This window comes from Tamandua tetradactyla, chromosome 19 (genome assembly GCF_023851605.1).
Source record: "Tamandua tetradactyla isolate mTamTet1 chromosome 19, mTamTet1.pri, whole genome shotgun sequence".
NCBI classification, from domain to species: domain Eukaryota; kingdom Metazoa; phylum Chordata; class Mammalia; order Pilosa; family Myrmecophagidae; genus Tamandua; species Tamandua tetradactyla.
The window spans coordinates 30,508,760-30,518,162 of record NC_135345.1 but is presented as its reverse complement, the minus strand read 5'-3'; the positions used below and the strand labels follow the sequence as shown (position 1 = coordinate 30,518,162).

Sequence of the window (9,403 nt, the reverse complement as noted above, 5' to 3'; positions counted from 1 at the left end):
AAATGGAGAAAATGAGATACAATTGTTTCTAATGAATAATAATGCTTTATTTATTATCAATCTATAATGCTTTCTGCATTTGGGGGCGATTTTAAATGAACTGCTGCAATTAAATCAATCACTTACTGGCCCAGCATTTACTGGGAGGATACAGGTCAAATAAAATGATCTGCTTCTCATCTTTTAAAAAGAAAGCTTGAACAAGTGAGTGTCATAAGTTAATATAAATGTATAAAATGCAAGCAGTTAGAATCACTGAGTTACTTGCCTTCTGATTAATTTAGTCTTTCAGAAGGACAGTCTTTCAGTGGTTTAGAGCCTCTCTCCATTCCTTATTGCAGTCCTGCCCAAACCATTTTATTTTGCTTCTTTCTTAGAAAACTGATAAGTTGAGGAGCCAGAAGAAGTAAGCAAACCTGAAATCAATAATATTGCAATTATCTGATTTCAAATGATATAAAATCAGCATTTGCTGCTGGCTTTCAGGCAAACCAGTGTTTCCCTGTGAGGCAGTTTCCCTTTGTGTTTTGGTTGCCCCCTTATGGTCATGATATTTCATGTTTTCTCTTGGATCTCTAAGAAAGTCCTTTTACAAGACAGAGTGGTTTATCTTTCTTACCAAACTACATTCCTAGAAGACTAAGTTTGCTATGTAAGTATAAAGAATGAGAGAGAGAGAGAGAGAGAGAGAGAGAGAGAGAGAGAGAGAGAGAGAGAGAGAGAGAGAGAGAGAGAGAGAGAGAGAGAGAGAGAGAGGAAGGAAGAAAAGAAGGAAAGGAGGGAAGGAGGGAAGGAGGGAAGGAGGGAGGAAGGAAGGAAAAGAAGGAAGGAAGGAAAAATGGAGTAGAAGATGGGAAGAGAAAGGAAGAAATAGACAGGGTAACAATCTATTTGGAAAATGTTTCTAGGTGTACTCTGGGATCTTTCCCAGGAGTGTGTGTGCCTTTATAGGTAGTGGCCCTGAAAGAAGAGACGCACTGACAAGCTGTGCAGCAATTCTGTGTTAGAAGGAGAAATCACAGAGAAGCTGTTGGCTGCATTTAAGAAAATCTTGCTGCCTCTAATGAAAGTAGGTAGAGTTAGTCTTGTCATATGGTTAGAAAAGTTGGTCAATTTTAGAATCATTGCAAAGTTAATACTAATTCATATATAGAGATATTGAAAGCTATGTATTGGATAAGCAAGTGGAAATGTAATTATGTAAGTCCTATGATGATAGTTCTGCACATACCATCTCCACATTGACTCCTCAATCCTGCACACTGCATACCTTTACATTCCACAAAATCATAATTAATCTTTCATTGCAGGTCTTTTCTAGCTCCTACATAGGAAGGTATAATTTTAGCAAAGGAATTAAACAAAGTGTCTAGTTTGGGCATTGACACTAACCTCAGAACCCCAGAACTCAGTTTCTTTACTGAACATTTTATTTGCTGAAGAAAAAGAAGGAAAAAAAAAAAAAAAAGGAAGAATCCTATGAATATAGGCTCATTTTGTTTAGTGTTTTAAAACAATGAATTCTTTAAAGATTTACTATAGAAAACAATGATACCATAACGGTTGTAAAAAAAATTCTCTTTTTCTGAAAATGTCAAGTCCCAAGCAAGTTTTTGTCACTAAGACATACAAGGGTACTTATGTATATACATGCAAGCATATGGTCATATATGTAAAAATCATGGATCAGAAAAGCAAAAAAAAAAAAAACATGGGCTCTAATATTCTAGATTCTAATTTATTGTGTGACCTTAAAAGGGTAAATTCTGGTCCCTTAGTTCCGTTTCCAGTTAAATCAAGGATTTGGTCTACAGCTTCTATAATATTCTATAATTTGCCTTTGATATCCTCTATGTAAGTGTCCACACATTTGTCAATCTGATTTATAGAATATTCCTATATGCTCCTTGTTTCCATTTTTGAGCTTTTGTTCATGACATTTGTTTCTCTTTTGGCTTGTTCTTGGCCTTCATTGCATTTATATCCTAATTCCAAATGAACTTATTTATCCATCAGTTGTTCCAGGCATTAATTGGCCCCCACTTACACTTTCATGCCTGTTCAATGGCTTTATTTAAGCTAAAAATGAAAGAATGTCTATATTTTTACCTGGTAATTGAGACTAATTTGAGGGAAATTAATGTGCATATAGATTTCATCCATCAAGTCCTGATTCTTTGAATTCTCATTTATACCTAGTCACACAACGTCTTTATTCCAATTTCAACTTCACAATGATCAGAAGCCCAATTAATGATTTCAATTGCTGACGATATCAGTAATTTTAAGACCTCAGACATTACCAGCATCTTTCCCTGCAGATAAAAAGATGGAACTTTTATCAGTGTTTTGGCAAAAATTATGGGACTAATAAATCCCACCATGTTTCGAATTTGTATTCCCCTTTTCTGCCTTCAAAATCCTGTTTTTTTTTCCTCCCACATATTGTGTTTCCTCCAGATAGTTCTCACTTTCTACTCATTACAGATCATAGAAACACTCCTCAGCTACCTCTGAACTAGTTTTTTTGGTTAAGGTCTCAAATCACTCTTATTAAAATCTCAAATTTCTATCAAGATAAGTGGAATATGTTGCTAAAAATGATGGTAACATCCCTGTTTTATCTTTTTTGACTTTTTCAACATTTGACATTTTACCCTCTTTTATTTCTTAAATAACTTCACTTTTTTTCTAAATTTATGTAATAATCTCCTGTCTATGGATGCCCTTAAGAAACTGGCCTTTCCTTCTCAAACTTCTCCATGAACAACTACGTAAGTAATGATGTTAGCTGGGCTATCGCCTCAGTATAAACAACTTGCAATAATTTTTGTAATTTATGGATATCAACAAATTTCAAAGTAACTTGTAAACACTGAGCTATCTTGTGTTTATTATGGACTTCTTTATATGAAGTTAAGCAATCCTGACAGCTCACTACTGCCACTGATCACTCAATATTCTGACTTAAGGGGACATTGGAACTATAAATGTGACTATAAAGTAGAGCGAAACACATGTGCAGTGATAACTTTTGAATTGGCTGCAGCACTCATAATGACCCTTCTTTCTGTGACCTTATTCATTATTTAGTCCCCCACAGACATTTTGAACAAAGTAATCCTGTTTAATGCCTCAAGTTCAATCGCCTGAACTATGGATGGTTACCAAATCCAAGTTGGAATAATCAGCACCTGAAGCCTAGACACTTGGAATGAAACTCTTCTCAGGGAGAAGAGTTAGAGAGAAAAAACTAGCCAGTTCCATTGTGTGAAAAAGCAGAGGAACCTGGTTTGCAGGAAAAGAAAATGAAGCATAGGACCAAAGAGAAGAAGTGACAAAAGTGAGAAAAAAAAAAAGTTCCCAATTCATGTGAATGCGTTCCCTTTCAAACTTTCTGGCCGTACTTTGAGACACTCTGTTAAAGATTTCTGTCTTCTCTTTAACAAATTCTCACTTTTATTTACTTTGCTCAAATTACTTGCTGTAAAATGCCAATAAAGATCAATATCAACCATCAAAATGTTATGTTTAGGGTGCATGGATAACTTGCATTCCATACAGGAGACCCAAGTTCAATTCCCAGACCATGCACCCCCCCAAAAAAAAGCTATGTTTGAAATTGCAGGTATACCTCTCCAAAGATGAACTAAACACAAAATAAATGCTTCAATGAGAATTTTTCGATCTTGTTCTAGGTTGGGCTTCAGGACAAAAGAAAAAGAGACTTTTGAAACCTATCTGAAAAATGAAAAAATATGATGTAATTTGTAGTAGCAAACAAGGAAGTTTAATGAGTTTCTTATACAGTGGCTATTTTGATGATGAATATAATGACAAGCAGTTTGTTTTCACACTTGCTTTAGGAAAATAAAAAGTGGATTCTGCTTTTCCTCTTTTTAAATATAATAATATATTTTCATGTGTGATTTCACACTCCTTCAATCTTATTTCATTCTGCTAATCACCTCAATTTCACCATGCGTAGTCACAGCAATGGCCACATACACTTCGGTCTATCAATAACTTTAAGGCAGTTTTTACATAAAGTTGTTAAAGAAATCAAATTAAGATTCAATAACCAGCATCAAGTTTTTTCTACTATTACTTTTCAAAAATGGACATTTGTAATGTCAGGTAAAGGGTACAATATTCAATTCAGATACAAGTGACAAAGAAAAGTGATAGTAATAAACACTGTGCATGCTTGTGTGTGTGTGTGTGTGTGTGTGTGTGTGTATGAACATGTGTGAGAGACAGTGAGAGTGAATGAGAGAAATAGAGAGCTGTTATAACTAAGAAAGAATGTCAACAGAGAAAAATACATGAGCTCATAGTAGGACATTGGAGAGTGTGACTATCTATGACCCCATGTATAAAAATTTTATAAAGACAAACCTCTGGCCTGAAATGACAGTGTACTGAAATAAATCAGTGCCACTAAGCATGTAAGCTTCCTAAAGAAAAATTGGGGTAAACACATCTTAGTTTATTTTAACTAGACTGTACATATGAAACATTATTATAATTTCAAATTAATCACTAATGAAAGCATTTGTTTGAAATTTGTGATATCAATAAATTATAAAAAATGACGTTTATATTATTAAAGTATTTCCCTGAGTGTGGATCCTTTGGAATAAAAACCAGGTCATTCCTTTACATTTACTATACTAAATAATGTGTAAGTTCTATCTCTTTATGGTCATTGTAATTCTCCCTGTTACATAGACTTTGTTGGTCATATCAATTTTATCCTTTGTGCTGATATTGTATAGTTATAACTTCATCCTTGTGCAACCCTTCATTTGCTACACTTACAGAGTCATCTTATGGAAGAATTGGCTAATATAGGCAATAAACCTCTAGAGTGTTTTGTGGTGATGAAATGCCAATGATCATAAAACACTCATTAAGACACAAGTCTAGAAATTGGTGTCTAGAGTAAATGGAAATTTAGTCTAAAATTTCAGTCCTTTATGAGTGTTTCACACTCATACCTTATGCCCTTATGTATAATTGAAAATATAAATTATGTCAAAATATTGCTCACAATTAAAAAAAGGCATTTTGAAAATATAAATAACCTGCTTTCAAGCCCATATTCATGAAGTTCAAATGTACAGAATCCAACATTTGAACATAATAAAGACTTTTAAGTGAAGACAAAATGGTAAAAGTACATTACCTAAGAATAACAAATGATAAAAAATAAATTACTCTATACTACCTCAGGCCCGACATGTTAAGCAAATGGCACAATGCCAACTGACTAACCTCTGGGGTAGCAGAATATGGCATGCTTTCCATTGGGTGTGCTGACTGAACTTGCTAGAAAATTTAAAGGCACTCTGGAGCCCTTATGACCACAAATTACTCCCTTGATGGCACTGTAGTAGAGTAAAAGCATGGAAAATGAGACTCTTCCCTCCTTCACAGATATGAATGATGAATCTAGTGGAAAAAGTTGGGAAGCTAAGGAGATATAGGAAGTGATCTCACACCCTCAAAGCTCTTTACTGTTCTTATAGGGAGCTCTGGGGAATATATTGGTGGAAGATCCAAATCACTTTCCTGTTGTAAGTCTACGGGGAGATGCCAGATGCTTTTGAGCACTGCAAATGAAAACAAACTTTTCTCTCTGTGTTGCATTTCAGAAAAAGTTTTGATCCCAGTTTCTATTTTATGGAGCAGACCATTGCTGCGGTTGCCACCTGAGGCATAAGGAACATTGGTAGTTTAATAAGAGTGAGAATCTGTCAACAGTATCTCAGACAGGTAAGCGATAAAGAGGATCTATTAGAAGAGAGAAATTGAAAAATGTTAGAAGAAATATGTACACTTAATCTTTTGAAAACAGTTGCTGAAAAAATGTAGAACAAATAAGTCAAGATAACAGTTAGATAATTAGAAAATAAAAGGATAAAACTTGTTAATTGGTAGGGATACAGCCTATTATCTCTCTTGTATGGATTACAAGTACAATGATCATAACAAAAGAGAAAAAATGGAGAGATATTTTAATGTAAACTTACTGGTTCATTTTTGCAACTTTAAAATTATATCTTTGTTTACAGTTGACCAATTATCCAACATTTCCAGCGTGTAATCTTCATTACCTTATCAAGGCTCCCTTGAATCAGATAAGGAGACCCTACAATCCCCACTATGTTACACTATTTTATATTTGTAACAACAGAAATTTGGCTTTATAATGTTCAAGTTTCCTTCCAACTGGAAATATGTGAAATGGTATAATCTGAACCCCAAATAATTTTTCCATAAATATGTCACATATTTATGATATCTTTTAGTTTGGTATTTCAGATATTAATGGAGAACTCTAAGCATCTTCGTTTATTTTCCATTATTTGAAACTGACAACTAATATAATATCATGAAACACTCTGCTTTTTGCAAATTTATTTTTTATATCATGCAACTGTTTATAAGCCAATGATCATTCAGTCTTAACTAACCATAGAATACATTGCATTTAAGGCTGTGCAGCAAACCTTTAACCTCTATAAGTCCAGAAATCTTGTTTTCTTCATTTTCTCACTCTTGGTAATCAACTGGTTGTGTGACCTCAAGTCCACTCAGGAAGTTAGCCCTCATGTTCAAGACCTGCACCCAGGTAAAATATAAATGGTAGATACTACTAAATTGGATCTATTTTGATGCATACTATATATTCTATGTTAGAGCCATTGGAAGATAATGAACTTCAAATAATCTCATTGGTTCTTCCTCTGAATGAGTTTAAGTGAGAGGCTCAAGAAGGTGGATTCAGGTCACTTACTTTTAAGTTTCCTTAAGGACAGCAAACTGCTGCTCAGCAGTGACCTCTGTGAACTTTCAATTCATGGAGCAAAAGTAATGACATTGCTTTTCATTTAATACCCACACAAGCTAATGTAGATACCTCAAGGTTTGTAATCCTAGGACCAATAATTAGGGACACAAAAACTACAATGTTCACCAAGTATGGTTTATGTCATTTTTCACAAGTATTTCTCCTTGCATAAATAGAAATTTAGAGTGAGCATAAATCTCTGTTGAGAACAGTATTGAGACTCACTTCTTCAAGAAGTGTCCTCCCTCAACTAATTTCTCTTTTACTTAGTGTCTTTGGCTAAGTAGTTTTTTTTTTATTATTATTATCCCATGTACTAGCTTTGATTTCTAGTATTATTTTGTACACAATACATTCATTACTAAATTATAAATTGTTGAAAGGCAAGGGCAAAATCTTTTTTTTTTCAGCTTCCTGACATTTTATTACTACAAACTACAGATTCTATAATTTTTAAATAATAGCTTTGAAATAATGAAGTCATAATATAAACACAATGCTGTTTTTAAAATTTAACTTCCTCCTGTAGCTTTAATAAAATGCACAATCATGGGGATATTTATCATCATGTTGGAAGTTAATCAACAATCACACTGCTATCAATAATATCTAGTAGCTGTGTGCATTGCCATTATACAATACTTACACTAGAAAGAGTTATAAAACCTCTATTTACATGCACTACTTTATTTAATAGAGCGTTCTGGTGAGATGGTGCTATTATAATAATGTTTTCAGGGAAACTGAAGCTATTAAAGAACTCAGGTAGAACCAGGAGTATACCAAGATATGCCTGTTTCAAAAGAACAAGTTTTGTACCCAAGGGCTCTGTTGATTGTATGTGCACACACACAAACATATAGACAGAGAAATGGAGTTGTCTAACACTAAATGCATATATAGGATATTAAATTTAAAAATTAAAGGCAGGCAATTGAAATAGTAAATGACCATGGTATTTTCTATTTTGCTTTTACTTTCAGGCTGGGTGAATAAGAAAGGGGTATTTCTAGAAAGCTTTCCATGAAATGTCAATTGCATATTGATGTGAAAGTAAAGTATGTGGTGAATGGAGATCAGAAACAGCAGAGACTTCAGAACTTAAGTCACTCATTGTGGGTTTCTGTGTCTCTACCAGCATCTTCAATATTCCAGCAAAATGAGGATGTGGTAGATTAACTCACGTCCCCCAGAAACAGGTATGCTCATGTCCTAACCAACTATGCTATAGCTGTGAAATCATTTACGAATAGGATCTTCCAGTTTTAACCTTCAGTCCTGTGGATCTTCAAGGATCCTATTAGTTGAGGTCAAATGGAATCAAGGTGGGTCTTAATCCAGTGGGCATAGGAACACAAGAGACAGGAGGAGACAACAGTGACAGATAGCCATGTCTCAGAGATTAATTGACAGCAAGATACCACCAGAACACTATAGAATTTGGGGAAGTCATGTTCTGCTAGTACCTTGATGTTGGATGTCTATCCTCCAAACTGAATTTTTATTTAATCAAATCAGTGTGGTATTTTATCAAAAGTCCTGGCAAACTTAGACCATTGGAGAAATGTGCTACCAGAGAACTTACATGTCAGGTTGTGGTGAAGATTAATAAAAACTGTAAACCTCTTCTGTAGATGTTCCCCTCAAAGTCCATTATGCCAATAATATGGAGAAAGAAACAGATACTAAAAGAAAGTATGAAGACCCACACTAAGCGGTAACTGACTCATCTCACTCCTTTGATTGACAGCTGCTGTTCTCCCACCCCTCATTTAAAATGTCAGGATTGAAGCACTTGTTACGTTTCTTTTAGAAGGTATCTTTATAAAAACAAAGCAATGCAACATATTATAAATGAGTTGATGGTATTTATTTTGAGAAAGTGGTAGATTTAGGGGATGATCATGCAGAAAATACAGAGCTCCTAGATACCTACCCTTATGCTTAACATTTTGCATTAGTGAAGTACCTTGGTCAAAATTAATGAAAGAATTTTATTATAATACATCATTAACGATAGCCCATAGTTTACATTAAGGCGCACTGTTCGTGTTGTACCATCCTATGATTTTTTTTTAATGTTTGTTCTAGCTCCATGTATGTCACCTAAAAGCCCTTTACCCAAATTCAGATATATAATTCAGTGGCATTAATTACATTTACAGTGTTTCATTACCAGCATTACTATACATTGCCAAAACTTTTCCATTACCCCATACCGAAACTCTGTGCCATTTTAGAATTAACTCCCCATTCCCTATCCACACCCCAGACCCTGTTAATCTGTATTTTAGTTTGTGACTCTAGCATTTGCTTATTCTAATTACTTCATATCAGTCAGATCTTACAATATTTGTCCTTTTGTGTCTAGCTAGTTTTATTCAGGGTTTGCCCATGCTGTCACATGTATCAGAACTTTGTTCCTTTTCACAGCTGAATAATATCCTACTGTACATACATATATGCCACTATTTTTAAACCATTCATCTGTTGATGGACACTTGGGACGCTGCCATCTTTTGACAATTGTGAATGGTGCCACCACGA

General features: G+C 34.4%; 1 long non-coding RNA gene across 1 annotated transcript; it reads left to right on the top strand.

Moving 5' to 3' along the window:
- The first annotated feature begins 1,758 nt into the window (after nt 1-1,758).
- Nucleotides 1,759-8,056, top strand: LOC143663546 (uncharacterized). The gene is made up of 5 exons (XR_013166024.1): nt 1,759-1,854; nt 2,734-2,774; nt 5,658-5,778; nt 6,595-6,637; nt 7,995-8,056. It is a non-coding gene; the product is annotated as an uncharacterized LOC143663546 (long non-coding RNA).
- The last annotated feature ends 1,347 nt before the right edge of the window (nt 8,057-9,403 follow it).